Source organism: Pyrgilauda ruficollis, unplaced genomic scaffold (genome assembly GCF_017590135.1).
Source record: "Pyrgilauda ruficollis isolate IOZ18807 unplaced genomic scaffold, ASM1759013v1 scaffold4, whole genome shotgun sequence".
NCBI lineage: Eukaryota > Metazoa > Chordata > Aves > Passeriformes > Passeridae > Pyrgilauda > Pyrgilauda ruficollis.
This window is the reverse complement of record NW_024525489.1, coordinates 15,976,352-15,991,229: the sequence shown is the minus strand read 5'-3', so window position 1 is coordinate 15,991,229 and position 14,878 is coordinate 15,976,352. Positions and strand designations below refer to the sequence as shown.

At 37.2% G+C, this 14,878-nt stretch overlaps 1 long non-coding RNA gene across 1 annotated transcript; it reads right to left on the bottom strand.

Moving 5' to 3' along the window:
- Positions 1 to 134: 134 nt before the first annotated feature.
- On the bottom strand, positions 135 to 10,082 carry LOC121358739. Its single transcript, XR_005955939.1, has 3 exons — positions 9,841 to 10,082; positions 3,932 to 4,072; positions 135 to 694 (listed from the first exon to the last, which is right to left on the bottom strand). It is a non-coding gene; the product is annotated as an uncharacterized LOC121358739 (long non-coding RNA).
- Positions 10,083 to 14,878: the final 4,796 nt, after the last annotated feature.

Here is a 14,878-nt window from a genome sequence, read left to right as displayed (position 1 = left end):
CCCATTGGTAATGGAAACAGTGCAACCATGTAACATGATGTTGAAAACTAAAGCATTTCCATATTTGTCTAAAAGAAAGCATTTTCCAGATTTGTCTATTTTAAAAACTAATAATGGTTTTATTGTAGCAGAATATCAGGTTGTATTGTGATCCATTCAGAACTTAAACTAAATTGTAGGAGATATTTTTCAAGAGCTACAATGTTTTTATTAGTCTCAGTAGTTTGCAAGACATTGGTCGGTTTCTCAGTGAAACCCCATTATTGCAATAAAACACTTGATACAGCATACATTAAACAGATTAGGGCCATTCAGCTGACATATCTCAACAACAAATTAACAAACAGTGATTTACTGGACAAGAGTATCTGAAGAAATACTGTGATATGTTTTTAAAGAGATTTAGAAAGTAAATTACAAGCTGGTCTTGCTAAATGTTTTGGTATAAACAAACCCAGTGTATACATTTGAGGACAACCAAAAACATTGTGTTTCTGCATTCTGGAAAGCAGTAGGTCAGGAAAGCACCCTGAAGGTCATATTAGACAAGGCTTCAAACTCTGAATGTTATGCCAATGAACGATAGTCCCTGGTGAAGCACCATACCAAGTAAGAAGTTTTGTGCCGTTTCCTCAAACATGCAAATTCTTCCTCCCCTCGTCATCAGCCCTCTCGTGTCAGTTTGCCGAAGCACCTGCAGGGGTCAGAGTACTTTTGATTCACCAGAAAATTCCACCCAAAAACCGCTGTGATTTGATTGAGAGTAGTTTGTAAAAACCTACTGTTTCCTACAGACTGGAAACACTGCCTTTTGGTCATGTATTTTACTGACGAGGCGCATGAAGGGGTTTTGCCTTCCATGTATAGCATCGCTGAGATTGCTTTTTGAACGAGGCATGCAGTTCCTGCAACTGTATTTTTAAAACACTGTTCACAAACCTGAGATTGTGCAGAAAGGAATCACAACAGTGATTTTAGTGCTAGGGAGGATGCTGCACCATACAATACATGGTCAGAGGCTTGAATTTAATAGGCTTAGTTTATCAAAAGATGAAAAGTGAACTGATTATAATGTATTAATCCCCTCATGTTAAAAAATGAACTGGTCTATGAAAAATACGTAGGTATTTTTCCAGGACTTATGTACATAGCCAGCATGGAAATCCCAGACATGTTGGATTGCATGCTCAGGCAGTTCAATATTTCCCAGACATGCCAGACCTACCCATCATGTACTGTACTGATGTACAGTATATTCAACACACAAAGAATTCACTGGACCTACTGTGCCTGTTTGCTTGTGTGGGAATGAACAAAGAAGCTCTAGAAGCAGTACAAAAACAGATGAAGAGGAAAGCTATGGACAGCTTAGATAAGAATGTTGTAGGGCCCTGAGAAAAAGAGAGCAAACTTTTGAGCTGTGAACGTGATTAGTACCCTGATTCATGCATGGTTTATCCTGATAGCTGCATGTAAGAGAGGGAAATACAGAGATATGTATGGAACAAGGACCAAAATCCAGGCTTCTTGTCTCCTTAGGTCTTGCCCTTTAGATCCAAGTCACAAATTGTTCATGCTTATGCTTGTTTCCCTCTTCTGGCCCCCAGGAACCAAAATACTTCATTGCACAATGACACAGATTCTACAGGAAAGGTAGAGAATTCTCTTGCGCCAAACATGAGAAGAGTCCACAGGGACAATAAGGTACTCCTTGGAAATCAGCAAATCTGATACCTGATGACTTTACAGGGAAAGTGAATATCCCTGTTTCCCCCAGCAAGAAGCAGTGGATCCATCTGGAAGATAGGAAATTCGCTTATCCCTTCTCCTACCTGCTTCTTGATTTATTAAGGGTACTGAAGTGAAACCCAGCTCCTTATTTCCCCTAGAAATAGGTTAGTAAATACTGCTGAAAGCAACTGTGGGAGGAAGAAAAGCATTCTGATATACAGGCTGTAGCAGCTGAAATTTCCTGGGCTTGTTCTCCTGTAATGTTAGTGTTGTATTGAAGCCACATCTAGGTTGGATGAAGCTGCAGCAGTAATTGAGTGGAACTGTATAGCTTTCTTGGTCATCATGGAATGCAGAGCTTTTGTGAATCCACACAGTGATATGAGAAAACTACCATCCCTTTCACTGATTCCTCAGTTCTGTACTCAGTATTCTTCCTTCTGGTAAATCTCCCCGTGTGAAAAATACATGTTCAGTGTAAATTTCCTGTAAGTCTGAAATTTTCAATAGTGATAACTGAAATGATTTCATTTTATTACATGGTTGAAGACATTTATACTACCAAAAATAAAAAAATCCCCTCTCCCCAACACCAAATAAAATATCAAAATGTTCTCATTTCAATTCAAAAGGCTGTTTCCATTGTGCTGATATATGCTGGTAAATCCCTATATATTTCTGAATTTGGGAACATTGGTGTTTTTAATACCAAAGTTGTATTTCTTTCCTACACAAATGTTTTGTTTCTATTCTGTACCTCATTTTGTCTTTGTTGCACATTAAATTTCTTTTTTCATTCTTTAGTTTGTTAAGATCATTTATGTCTCTTTTGTAGCAGCCTCTTGACATAAACTCTTTCGTAAACAGGTTATACACATGAGCAATCTCTACTACCAGAGAAGAAAAAGATCAAGATGAAACCTGCCACTAATACAAGCAGTGCTGAATCAGTCCAAACCTCATGAGAATAATTTCTCTTATCTTCACAGAAATATCATGGGCTTATTACATTAGTAGCTGCAAGGTGTTTCAGAACCTCTAAATGGAAAATGGTGGGAAATTGAGAAAGTGAATAGAAGAGTTCATTTTAATACAAACAATCTGTGTATGAATTGTTTTGAACCATTTCATAACGAATAAATATCCCATCAGGAAGTCTCTGGGGTGTTTTTTAGCCCTGCAAGTTTTTCCTCTCAGTTGAATCCTTAGCTTGGGACAGCTCAGTAGTTCAAAATTTAAGTCTGGAATACCTAACAAGCAGGTATGCAGCTTTTTCTTAATACATCTTTGATTCCTCATGTGGAACATAGAAGTAAAAGTATCTGCTTTTTTTAATGGCCTCAGAGCAACTGCATAAGCAATTCTAAAATACAATTGCATAACTAATTTACTTGTAAATATTTTTTCTCAAATTTAGAAGCTATATATTAATATAAATTGTAAATAAATACGCTGTAAATGAATGGAATTGGCCATTTACACGTGTAGTTCTTCACATTGCACTTAAGTCACTGAAACTGTGAATTCAACCCAAGGATTTTTTCAGACCTTAACGAGCTAGAATATATAACTTTAAAATTGCAAAGTTAAGGAACTAGGGAATCAATATCTATTTAAGGATATGTACCAGAAACATATTGGGAGAAATAACTACTATATCTAGAAAGGCAGTGTTGTATTTAAATTGATCACTCTCAAGGTCATGTTGGATTTAGCTTCTTTAGAATAAAAAAATAATTCTTAACAAATAAGCATACTTAGCAAGGAAAGACAATTTGCTGTCAGTTTACAGAAGAAAAGTAGAAGTATTTAAAACTGGTATGTCATTCTAGGGATTATTTGCATTTTTATTACAGAAAATCTGGCCACCAGAAAAGTAGGTGGATTAGATCAGCATCCACAATCCTCTTCATAGTGCTGCATACTGATAAGATTTAAAATGTTAGAATATAAATCTGAAAATACTGTGTTTATTTCACTGCAATCTGTTGTGTTTCAATAACTGCAGTATAAAATAGAGGAAATCAAATAGGATCAGGGATGAACTGGATGTGAACTAGGGTTTGTCATAGCTAATCCCCCAGTTTTGTAGGTCCTTGGAAAGTTCATAGCATTCTAGTCAAGGTACTTCCTATTCTGAACACAGTTTTGAGCTCTTGAAGGAAAAGCAGGAGGGTTGAAGCTGGTGGGTAGCTGTTACCTTGGTAAGTCAGAGTCCAGCTGTAATACTTTCTACTTCAGTTCAAACTCATCAAAACTTGTCTGAGCTTGAAACTCTTCAAATGACTGATTCAAATAGGGGCAAAATGGCTTGTCCTCTTGTTTTCAGCTCAATCAAATGCTGAAAAGAGAAAGAAACAAAACACCTCAAACCCTATCTCAAACCCCAGGAAGTATAGGATGAATGCAAGATGGTCTATGAGATCATTCCCTGAGAATGAAATGGGGAAAAGAGAGATCTGGTGACAGTGGTGACTGCAGAGGTGGGAGGACCTGGCAGTTGTGGAGCACACCAGCGTGTCGGTGTCCTGCCAACAGAACTCTCCTTCTCGTGCATATGAGCTGGCTCATGTGGAGCCTTTCAGGAGTCTCTGGACTTACAATACGAGCAGTCCATAACCCAGACAAGCCATCAGCCATTGATTGAGAGGCAATTATAGCTGATGCTGCTTTATGGCAAGAGGGCTGTATAACTCCCTGTGAGTTTCCTGACAATGTTTCTATAACTTCTGCACCATTGTGTATTCTGGCTGGAATTCACAAATGTCAGAGGTTGTTACAACAATCTCAACCTGCCCTATTACCTACTTATCAAATTAACCTACTTTTGATGCTGCATAGAAGCTTTTATTCCAAGAAATCACACCAAATTTCCAGTATTTTTTCTAGCACTTTCTAGACTTTGATTCTGATAAATACAACTGGCCATAAAAGCCACCTATCCCTACTGACTCGATTCCCTTCTTGTCTATAATCACCTTCTCAGTTTCTGTGGATGATGATGTATGTTAGCAAAAATGTTTAGGACAATGTGAAAAGCTGTTCTGATTACAGCAACCTCATATATGCCAGATCAAAAAGTTTGTCTTCTGGTATCTACCAAGTACGTTGAGGGAATCAGATTTTGCTAGTTCATCCATTAATCCTAGGAAGATAATGTTGCTTATGATAGTAAAACAGAGATATTTTCCCTGAGTAAATGTGTATTTCTATAAATTGTTTGAGCTTCTTTATTTCTCTTGATGGATAGTTAGCAGACAGTCTATCTGCTCAGCTTTTTAATATCTTGGATTTCCATCCACATACAGCTTTGATACCATTTGCAAAGTCCATATCTCTAAAGTTACTGGGGTATACTTACAGTGAGAGAACAAGGTAGTATAGGTCAGCATTCATAACAATTGTTTAGTCTATGTTAGTTTTTGTAACATCTTAGGGCAAACCCCCACAGATAACTGGTTTGGTTTTTTTCCCAAGGATATTTAGGCCTCACTTTTTAATAACTGGGATGTTTTTCTGTTAATATTTTCTTATTCATGCCATGATACGAATTGGCCTTCCATGGCTGATTGCAGTATATTAGCAACATCTATTTGCTAATCCCTGGAGATTTTTTTTCCTGTACATACTTAGAAATATGGTGATTCATATTGTAAACTGCTAAGTACACCCTGACAGATGTTGCAAGTCTGCATTTTGTTGTAGGCTTCAACAAATGTTAATACACCCATCTGACATTAGGAGACACTCAACGTCGTGCAAGTTTCTACACTTTTTCTTTCAGTCTGCAGGAAGAGATGTTTAGTAGATTTCCTGGTCAGGCTTGGCTGCAAGAAGCAAATGAACGTAGCTGTACACCCAGTGCTTTGAACAGCACGTATCTGTTCAGGTGCGACCTTGGAGTCTTAACTTTAGAGAATTGGATGGGAGTTATGGGAAACAAGCAGGAAGCTAAGATGACTTGCTGGTATCAGAGGCAGTGATGCAGTCAGGAAGAGAACACAGCATTTCCTGCTTCTCAAAACATTTCTGCCTCACAAATTACCATTTCACATGAAAAATGATGGTGGGAAGAAGCAAGCCCTGAGGAGAAGAGGAGTCTCAGCAATAAGAAAGACGGGAAGGAGGATGGATTGATTAGTTCAGACTCACAGAGAACAGGCAGACAAGAAAAATTTTCTCAAACCAGGGGGATAGATGGGTTGGATATAGTTATGGGGAATAGCATCCTAGCATTGGTAGGAATTTGCAATATATTAGCAGTTTCCTAGATATTTCAAATTCTATCACTTCCTAATGATAAAAAAATAAAACCACAAGACATTATCAGTATAATTCTCGCAGTCCTTCCCTTTTAGTATATATGGGATTAATGTCAACAGCCATGTCAATGCCATCCTTTTTAAATCAGAAGGGTTCTTCTCTCAATGTTCAGGTCATCATAGCTTTTGAGCTCAAGCAGACCCCCTTTCTAGGAAATGCCTTATTTTTGGGATCACATTAAAGCAACCATTCCCATCTCATTTCCTAGTTAGTTGGTCTAGCCCCCACAGCTGATTACAGCCTTTTACAACCTGCCCCCCCACAGTAACTAGGTTCTAGAGCATGCAGGTAGATTTTAGCGTGCATTAACTCATGATAGTGAGTTTAGTTATGAAGATTTTGTAAGGTTTAATATAATTAATGTATTCTCTTGAGTGCCTGTCTGGTTTTTTTTCCTCTCTCTTCACTTTTTTATTATTAAAAAAAATCCTTTTTTTCTTCAGAAAAGAAGATACAAAGAGTTTAGGTTAGAAGTTTGGAAAAACTTACTAAAAAAAGGTAATCAAGTCTCACAAGCTCATCTTTGAATTCTACCAGAAGCATTGCTACAGGGCTCCTGTTACCTTATGGCTGTGAAGCTGTTAAAGTTTTCATACTTAGTAGTGAGGAGAAAGATTTGCTGTAATGCTGTGTCTGCTTAACTCTTAACATACAGAGTAGTAGTAAAAAGGTATTCTTTACTGCCCTGTTGATTTGCTTCTATGGGTGATTTTTCATTACTAGATTTGAAGCAGCAAGCAGATCACACTTGTGACTATTGTACAGGCTGCATACAGCTTTTTCACCCTCTGTCTCAGCTACAGTCCAGCTTGGGGAAGTGTAGCACTGTCACTGTACTGATGTGCATTTTGGAAATGTTTTCTCAGCCTTCAGCTGGATCTTGTGGTCAGATCTAAAGTGGTGTTCCAGTCCTGTTGACATATTAGTATTTGTAGTAGATTTTATGAGGCTAAAACCATTGATACTGTCTCAAGAACTTGAATAGGCAATCAGGAAGAGGACAATCCGCAGTTCCCTTGACTTACATGAAAGAGACTCAGAACATCTGGCAATGGGATGCAAAAAAGTCCATGTCCTCTCTACACAATTCTGTGTTTATACCCAGCATCAAGGCAGGGCAAAAGCATCTTGAATCACCTGCCTTCCTGGTCATCCAATATTACTTTCAGCAGATCAAGATGCCGACACATTATTTTTTTAATAACATTTTCCTATCTCTCAAATTACGGAGAGACTTTGGTGGGGTTTTTATTTCTTTGCTTTGTTTTGGTTTGGTTTTTTTTTTTTTTGTTTGTTTTCACTTATACAAGAAAGCGTGGTCCTTGATTCAGCTTAAGCCATGTAATTTGGTTTAGATAATATGTTTTACAGAGAACTTTTTGGAATGAACACAAACAAACTATACAAATGGATTATTCTAATTCTTAAAGTTATGTGGGTATTCATTCTCAATATAACAATTCTGAGACAAAACTTTTAAAATATGAAAAAGATAAGGTATTTTTAATTCTTTAGTTGAAGCTTTAAAAACTGTAATTATGCAGTATGCAGTATTTCAATTCCACCTGGGTATTTATATTACAAATTATTCCATAATACCTTTGATATTTTACATTTGTTATGAGAATTTTTTTTTTAAATTTACAAAATAGGCAAAGAAAAGTGAAAATTATCAAAAGGAATACTCCTTGGACATTTATTATTCTCTATGTATCAATTATTTTTTCTAGTCAACCAGAATAATTCAGACAGACGTCTTAGTTTATATTCAATGCTTTGTCTTTTTGCTACTAAAATGCAATTTTTAGTAAGTGAGATTTAAAGCCTAAGAGTGACAAAAAGAGTTTGGTTTAACTATAACTGATGAACACATTTTTAGTAGAAAAATCTTAATTTGTCTCACTCCTAAAACTCATTGAGACTAATGCTCTAACAAGAACTGAATGCACGTAACTAAAGGACAGAACACCTAGTGAAGCTGGTAAAAATGCTCTAATTAACTTAATAAAGTTCTACCTAATAATTACTTATGTGAATTACATGTCATTTTATTCAACTATGATTCTGATTTCTCCTTTCTTTTATTCCTTTGGTAGACAGAGAAGGAATGTACAAATCTGGAATGCTCACTTTCATTCTAAATCTAACTGCTCTCAGAATTTTTGTACATATGTATTAATAATTTAGCCGGACTGTAACCATGACAATATTGATAGCATATGTAGAGTAAATAGGAAACAAGACTACTTACCCAGGAAATGTCAACACATAGAATATTATCAGGACATTTGAAATTCTCAGATGTGAACAAGACATTAGTTATTTATAATGTTTCTTATATTATAAGGTATTACAGGTAAATTTTTTTAGTTGTTTTTCCCTGTTATACATTTGTCTATCAATAGTCTCAATCATTTCACAGTCGTGACATGTAAAAGGTTAAACTTGACAGTTGTCCTTTAGATTATATTGCTTTAAATGCCAAAGTGTGTCTTTCTATTTAAACCTTCTGCTGGAGAAAATATTAATTGAGGAATAGTGTTCACTACTCAATATGGAAATATTAGATCACATTGCAGCCATATTATCTGAAATTACTGTTTGGAGTTCAAATCAGAGCAACCAGCTGCTCTGTCTTTTGCAAAACTTCCCATTCATTCCAAAATACGATTTTATTTTTGCCTGTTTTCACAGTTACTTTCCTGTTTTATTGTTCACAGCTTTCATTCATTGGAATCAATACCAAGGTGCACTAGGGCTACAAAATGAGCTTTTTCAACAATCTGGGGACAATGCAGACAACACCTGTCACCTATTTTGACATGTATTTCAGATGAGTGAGATGAAAGCTCAAGTTCTACCATGTGCTGGCAGTTTCTGTCAGGTGAGACAAGTTATTGGTGACTTTTACTGCTGGATAATACCTAAAGGAAATCAGAAACTGTCAATATGTTTGGTGAAGAGGGGCAGAGAACTGGTTCTTTGGTAGTCCTAGGACTCCATTTAGATGTACTTTTCTGTTTATTTCACTGCTACAATGTACACAGAACACTTCCTTCTCTTTATTACTATTAGAACGGCAACAAAATCACCAGTATCTTTAAAATAACATTGAAGTGGCCAATGTTAATATTAGTCAAAGGGCTGCTTCTACATCTACATATATTTATAGGTTTTCCTTCAGGATATATAAGGGTTAAAACTGTACTATTAAAATATTCCAAATACAAAAACTGAAAAATCAGCAATTAGAAATAAATATAATCTCAACCTAATATAAGAAAAAGGTAATTTCTATAGGCCACTAATTAACGCTGAACTTCTGGAATGGTGATTTTCTGTCAGAATTGTATGTTAGTTTAAGTTCTGTGTTGCTTTAAATGCAATTAGAGCCAGTGCTGGTGAAGGAAGAGACTGGTAGTGGTGGAAGAGGAGGGCTGGACATTTGCATTATTTGAGCAAGATGTGACAGGGAAGTTGGTACCTGGCAATTTTTTCCTGTTTGGGTAGTATAGCTACCTTCTCACTTTGGGGTACCACTGGTCCCTAATCTCATCTGTCAGGTACTGAGACCTTTGGAGAGAGCACCTCCAAATCCATCTTTAGCTGGAATTCCGCTAAGGAATTCCTAAGGCCCATGGAAAGTCTTACTAAATACAAACAAAATTTTTCTGAGGTACAGGTACATATGCATGGGTAAAGCAGTGAAATTTGGACATTTAGGACATTTGGACATTTAGGGGAACTATCTGTAAGCTGCCTTTATATCTGCAAGACACTTCTCACCTCTGAATATTCAGCCTTAGTCTTAGCATCCTGGCTTCAATTGATTTCTCTTCTCTTCTCTTCTCTTCTCTTCTCTTCTCTTCTCTTCTCTTCTCTTCTCCTCTTCTTTCTCTCCTTTTCCTCTTTTTCTTTCTCTTATTATTTTTTGTCATAAATGTGAACTGTTATGAAGAGATTTGTGATAGGCAAGTTTAAAAGCACACATTTTGTACAGATTTCAGAGAACTGCAGCTATCTCTGTTCACACAGTCCTGTGAAATTGAAAGAGAATTTATAAAAAAACTCAGAAAAAGAATTATGTATTTTGGGTATTTAACAGTGCTAATTTCTTATTTGAATTAACTCTGTTATGTAAAAGTTCACCCAAAGATTTTTGGAATTTTTTAAAATACTGACTAAAAGTGTAACCTTAGTAAACCTAAAGTGTAACCTTAGTAAAGAATTTGAGGCAATAGCCAAGGGATGTAGTAGTAAATGAGGGAAGAACAGTAGCTCAAGAGAGGCTGAAGATAAGTTCCTATATACAGCATTCTCTGGTACCAAATACATACCACAAAAAAATAGGTAGAGAGTGAATGTTGGCCTTTGGCAGAAGTGGTAGTTAACAGACTAAATTATAATTCTACACTAACTTACCCATATCACATCAGTCAACAAGAGCATATTCTGTCTGGGAAAAAATGGCATTTTATGACATGCATTAAAATTCAGTATTAATTAAAATAATTTGTTCAAATACCACTTTTTTATGAAGAACATTTTGTAACAGATAATATAATTAAATTATCCAGATTCTTGGAAATAGAAGCATATGTGCTCAACAGATGACGTCTCTTAGCTCAAGTATCTTCTTTTTATACAAAAGCAAACAATAGCAAATGTAGTAATAACATCTTTTCCAGTACAGGAGGTATGGCAACAATGATAATACTATGTCTCAGTGACCATTCACCTCCATCAGCAAAAATTAGCTGGAAATCTAAGGGATAATGTGACAATTTTTATATCCCAGCAAGGCAGATGAGAAAGCTGAACATCTTTACATTTATCCAAGTTTCTCTACATGATCACATGGATTCTTGACAAGCCAACTGTTATGAAGTTCTGTCAGAAAACAGAAAATTATTCAACATAATCTGAAAGAGTTTGTCTTTGAAGGGTGACACTCATTTCTGCTGCATTACACAAAGAACCTTGCTTGGGGGGCAAAGACTCTGAAGAGTTTTTTTGGTGTTTTTTTTCTGTTTATTTTTTGGGTTTTGGTTTGTGGCAATTTTTTATTCAGCTGTCAAACCAATTACACAGACAATAAAGCCATTTGAATATTTTTATTTCTCATTGTCAACATGAAAATCTGTAAAATTGAATGGAATCCAATTCATCCACATTGGGGAAATCTGATTTTTGATTGTCCAATGCTGAAATATTTTGGTAGCTTTTAGTCATTAGTTTGCCATTTAGGACACTAAAGTATTTTGGTTTTTAGGTACACACTGATGAAAGTCAGGGAGATGGAAAATTAGATTCCAAGTGGTATTAGTGGCTTTTTCTCATATCAGACAGCCCAGGAATGGGGGAAGTGTTAAGGAAAGCTTTTCTCTACCTGAGAAGACTGGAATCTGTATTATCCTCCTTCTTGAACAGTATGGCTACAGCACAGCACAGATGACTCTGGGCAGATCCTCTTTAGGTGGGGAAGCTTCCACTTTGCATTAAAGCACAACATTGAGCCCAGATGTTTCATGTGTTTTCCAGACCCCAACCGTCATATTGTCTCTATGTGTCTCTTTTTCTCATGATAGACAGCACCAGTTACAGCACGGAGAAAGCCTCAGTCACAGCATATTAGGGAACAGTGAGGGCATAGTGCCATGCTTGAGTAACCCTAGTTCAAAACTTCTCAAGAAGCTGGAAAGCAGCATGCATCTTCCTTTCTCATCTGGATGACCTTCCCATGTGAAGCCTTTTCTCCCAGCTAATTTGGTCTCAAGTAGAATCAGCAACCAGTTGAGAACTTTCTCTAAGAATAGACACTTCAAATGCTCACACTTTAAGCAAAACCTAATTTTCTTTTTTTTTTTTTAAATATACATATATATATATATATATATATAATTTTATATATGCCATTTAGCATCAAGAGAGGAAGAACTTGATAATACAATTTTTGGCAGAAGTAGATCAAAAATGCCATCAGAAGACATGGGAGTTTTATGTGTGATTGCTGCTCCTAGACCCTGATGAATCCTGTGAGAGCCCCTTGGACTGGGCCCACTGATCATTCTGTGGGAACACTACCCCTCTTTCTCCCGACAAGAACAATACAGCGGAAAATCTGCTAAGACTTTGCCATGGAATTTCCATCCCCCCTGAAGGATTTTCCAATACAGGATTAATGTGGACAGTTAATGGCTTCTTAGCTGAGCTTTAACTTAGGTTCAAAAGAATAGGAATGCTCTCTTGGGTGGAATAGCAGGCTACTGGAGGATATGAAATATTTCCTCAGTGGAGGCATTTACCAAAACCTCTGTAGGACTTCCATGAATCTGTGAAAGCCAAACCTTTTGAATATTCTCATGTTAATTTATAGAGATGTTTTAAAAAAGGAGTCATGGAATCCCATACCTCATATACATTAATTTTCCATCCAGCAGAATAACTTTGGCCACCTTGCACTTCAATGAAAACCTCCTCTGTAAGTTGAGTGTTACTGAATAATGGAAAGTTTCATTTCCAAAATATAATAAAATTGCAGGAATAGTGAAGGAAGTGAACATTACTTGCACTTATGGTACACTCATTTATGACTTTATAAATATGAATTTGTGGTTTCCTTTTATGCTGTTGTTTTGTATAAATGAACTCTACCACAGCATTTAAAACTGGATTAAAATATTTCTTTTGTTTCTGCTTTTGAGACTTTTACAAAATAATTATGTTTTAATGTTAGTATTATAAATGTTTATTCATGGGCCTAGTCCAATTACCTCTTAACTTGGTGGAAAGTTCCCTTTGATGTTGATGGGAGCAGGATCAAGTGAATACATTAGTATACAAAATTATTAATGATCCATAAATTAACAGAGATATTCCTGTCATCTGATTTTCAAATGTAGATATGTTACCTAAATCAAGTAGTTCCATAAACAGTGGAATTAATAAAGTCTTATTTTTATATTATTTTTTTCTGAGGGTGAATTTCCATGTGGATTCTCCTATGCCTAACCAAGACTGCACTCACACTGCAGCCTTTGCTGCCAGGACAGCAATGTCTGTATCCCCTCGACCTTTGCGGCCAGTTATTTTCATGAGACTTGTAGGAAATGTATACAGAAGAGTCTTTCAGCTCCCTGTTGAATTTGGGCAGAAGTAGCTAACAGATTTTCCAGGGTCTGGCAGATAAGCAACACGAAAGCTTACAAATGCTATAGCTGCAAGCCATATTCCTGGGGAAACTGGATTAAAAGTAAAGGAATGCACACAATGGACTTTGTATCATCAGACTTTGATAATATGCTAAAGGAATGGTTAATAAGAAACCACAAATGCAGACTTAAAAGGAGCAAGAAGTAATCTAAGTTTTAATAAGCAACACAGGAAGCCTGGTTATCCCCGTAAGCACAGCTCAGCATTATACAACCTCATGACTTCCCAGGGGAGGCATCTTGTTCCACTGAGACCCCAATGCCTCCCGGAGCTTCCCAGCATACAGCTGGTATTTGAAATATTTATGGTACTGCTACATGCCTTTGGGAGCAGTTGACTCCACCAAGAATGAAGACTTTCTTTATAAGCCAGAACAGGATAGGAACAGACCTTGGCTTGGTTCCCTCTGCCCTTTGGAAGCAAAAAATAGGGAATGATTTTACTTAGTTTCTGGGGAATGCACTATTAAGAATGAGGAAAGAGTCCTTAAACCAGCTAGAAAAGGGAAATTAAGAATTCATAGTGTCAGATCTTATAGGCTTTTTTAATTCTTCTTCATTATTTCCATCCTTCTAGTCTCCATTTTCAAAAAGACTGCTGCAGAAGTAATAGGATGTGTACTGACCGTTGGAATTGACCTTGTTTTAGTTATTCTTGGAGGAAGTTGATCCTTACATTCTTTAAATGAATTGATTAATAATCAATAATTGAGAATATATTACAACATTCCATAAATGTAAAAGCCTTAATTCCAACACATCTCCTCATTATGGAGTAGATAGTTTTATGCTGCCTTCCTGGGGCCCAGATACAGGATATTACCAGGAGGCTCTCTGAACTAATTCAGCCTTCTGATTATTACCCTCTGCTGGTTGTCCACATTGGCAGTGATGAGGTTGATAAGAAAAGTACCAGGATAATTAAAACAGGCTTCAAGGCTTTGGGTCGATTGGTTGATACGACAGGAGCACAGGTGGCATTCTGCTCACTTCCTTAAGTAGCAAGGATGGATGATCAAAGGAACAGGAAAACCCAGGTTATCAATAAATGTCTAAAGGGCTGGTTCCCATCAGCACAATTTTGGGAGCAGAATAGACCCCTGTAATCCAGGAGGAAGCAAATAGTGATCTTCTGAGCCACTTGGAGGATCATAAGTCTATGGGACCAGATGGGATCCAGCCCAGGGTGATGAGGGAGCTGGCAGATGAGCTTGCCAAGCTGCTGTCCATAATTTATCATTGGTCCTGGCTCACTGTGGAGGCCCCAGATGACTGGAAGCTGCCCAGTGTGATGCCCATCCATAAGAAGGGCTGAAAGGAGGATCTGGGAAACTACAGGCCTGTCAGCCTTACCTTGGTGCCTGGCAAGGTTATGGAACAGATCATCTTGAGTGCCACCACATGGCGCCTACAGGATGGCTGGAGGATCAGACCAGCATGATTTAGGAGGGGCAGGTTGTGCTTGAGCATCCTGCTTTCTTTTTATGATCAGGTGACCCACCTAGGTGGATGCAGGAAAGGCTGTGGATGTTGTCTACCTGGACAATGGCAGCCCATGGCTGGGACAGATGTACTGTTTGCTGGGTTAAGAACTGGCTGGTGGCTGGGCCCAG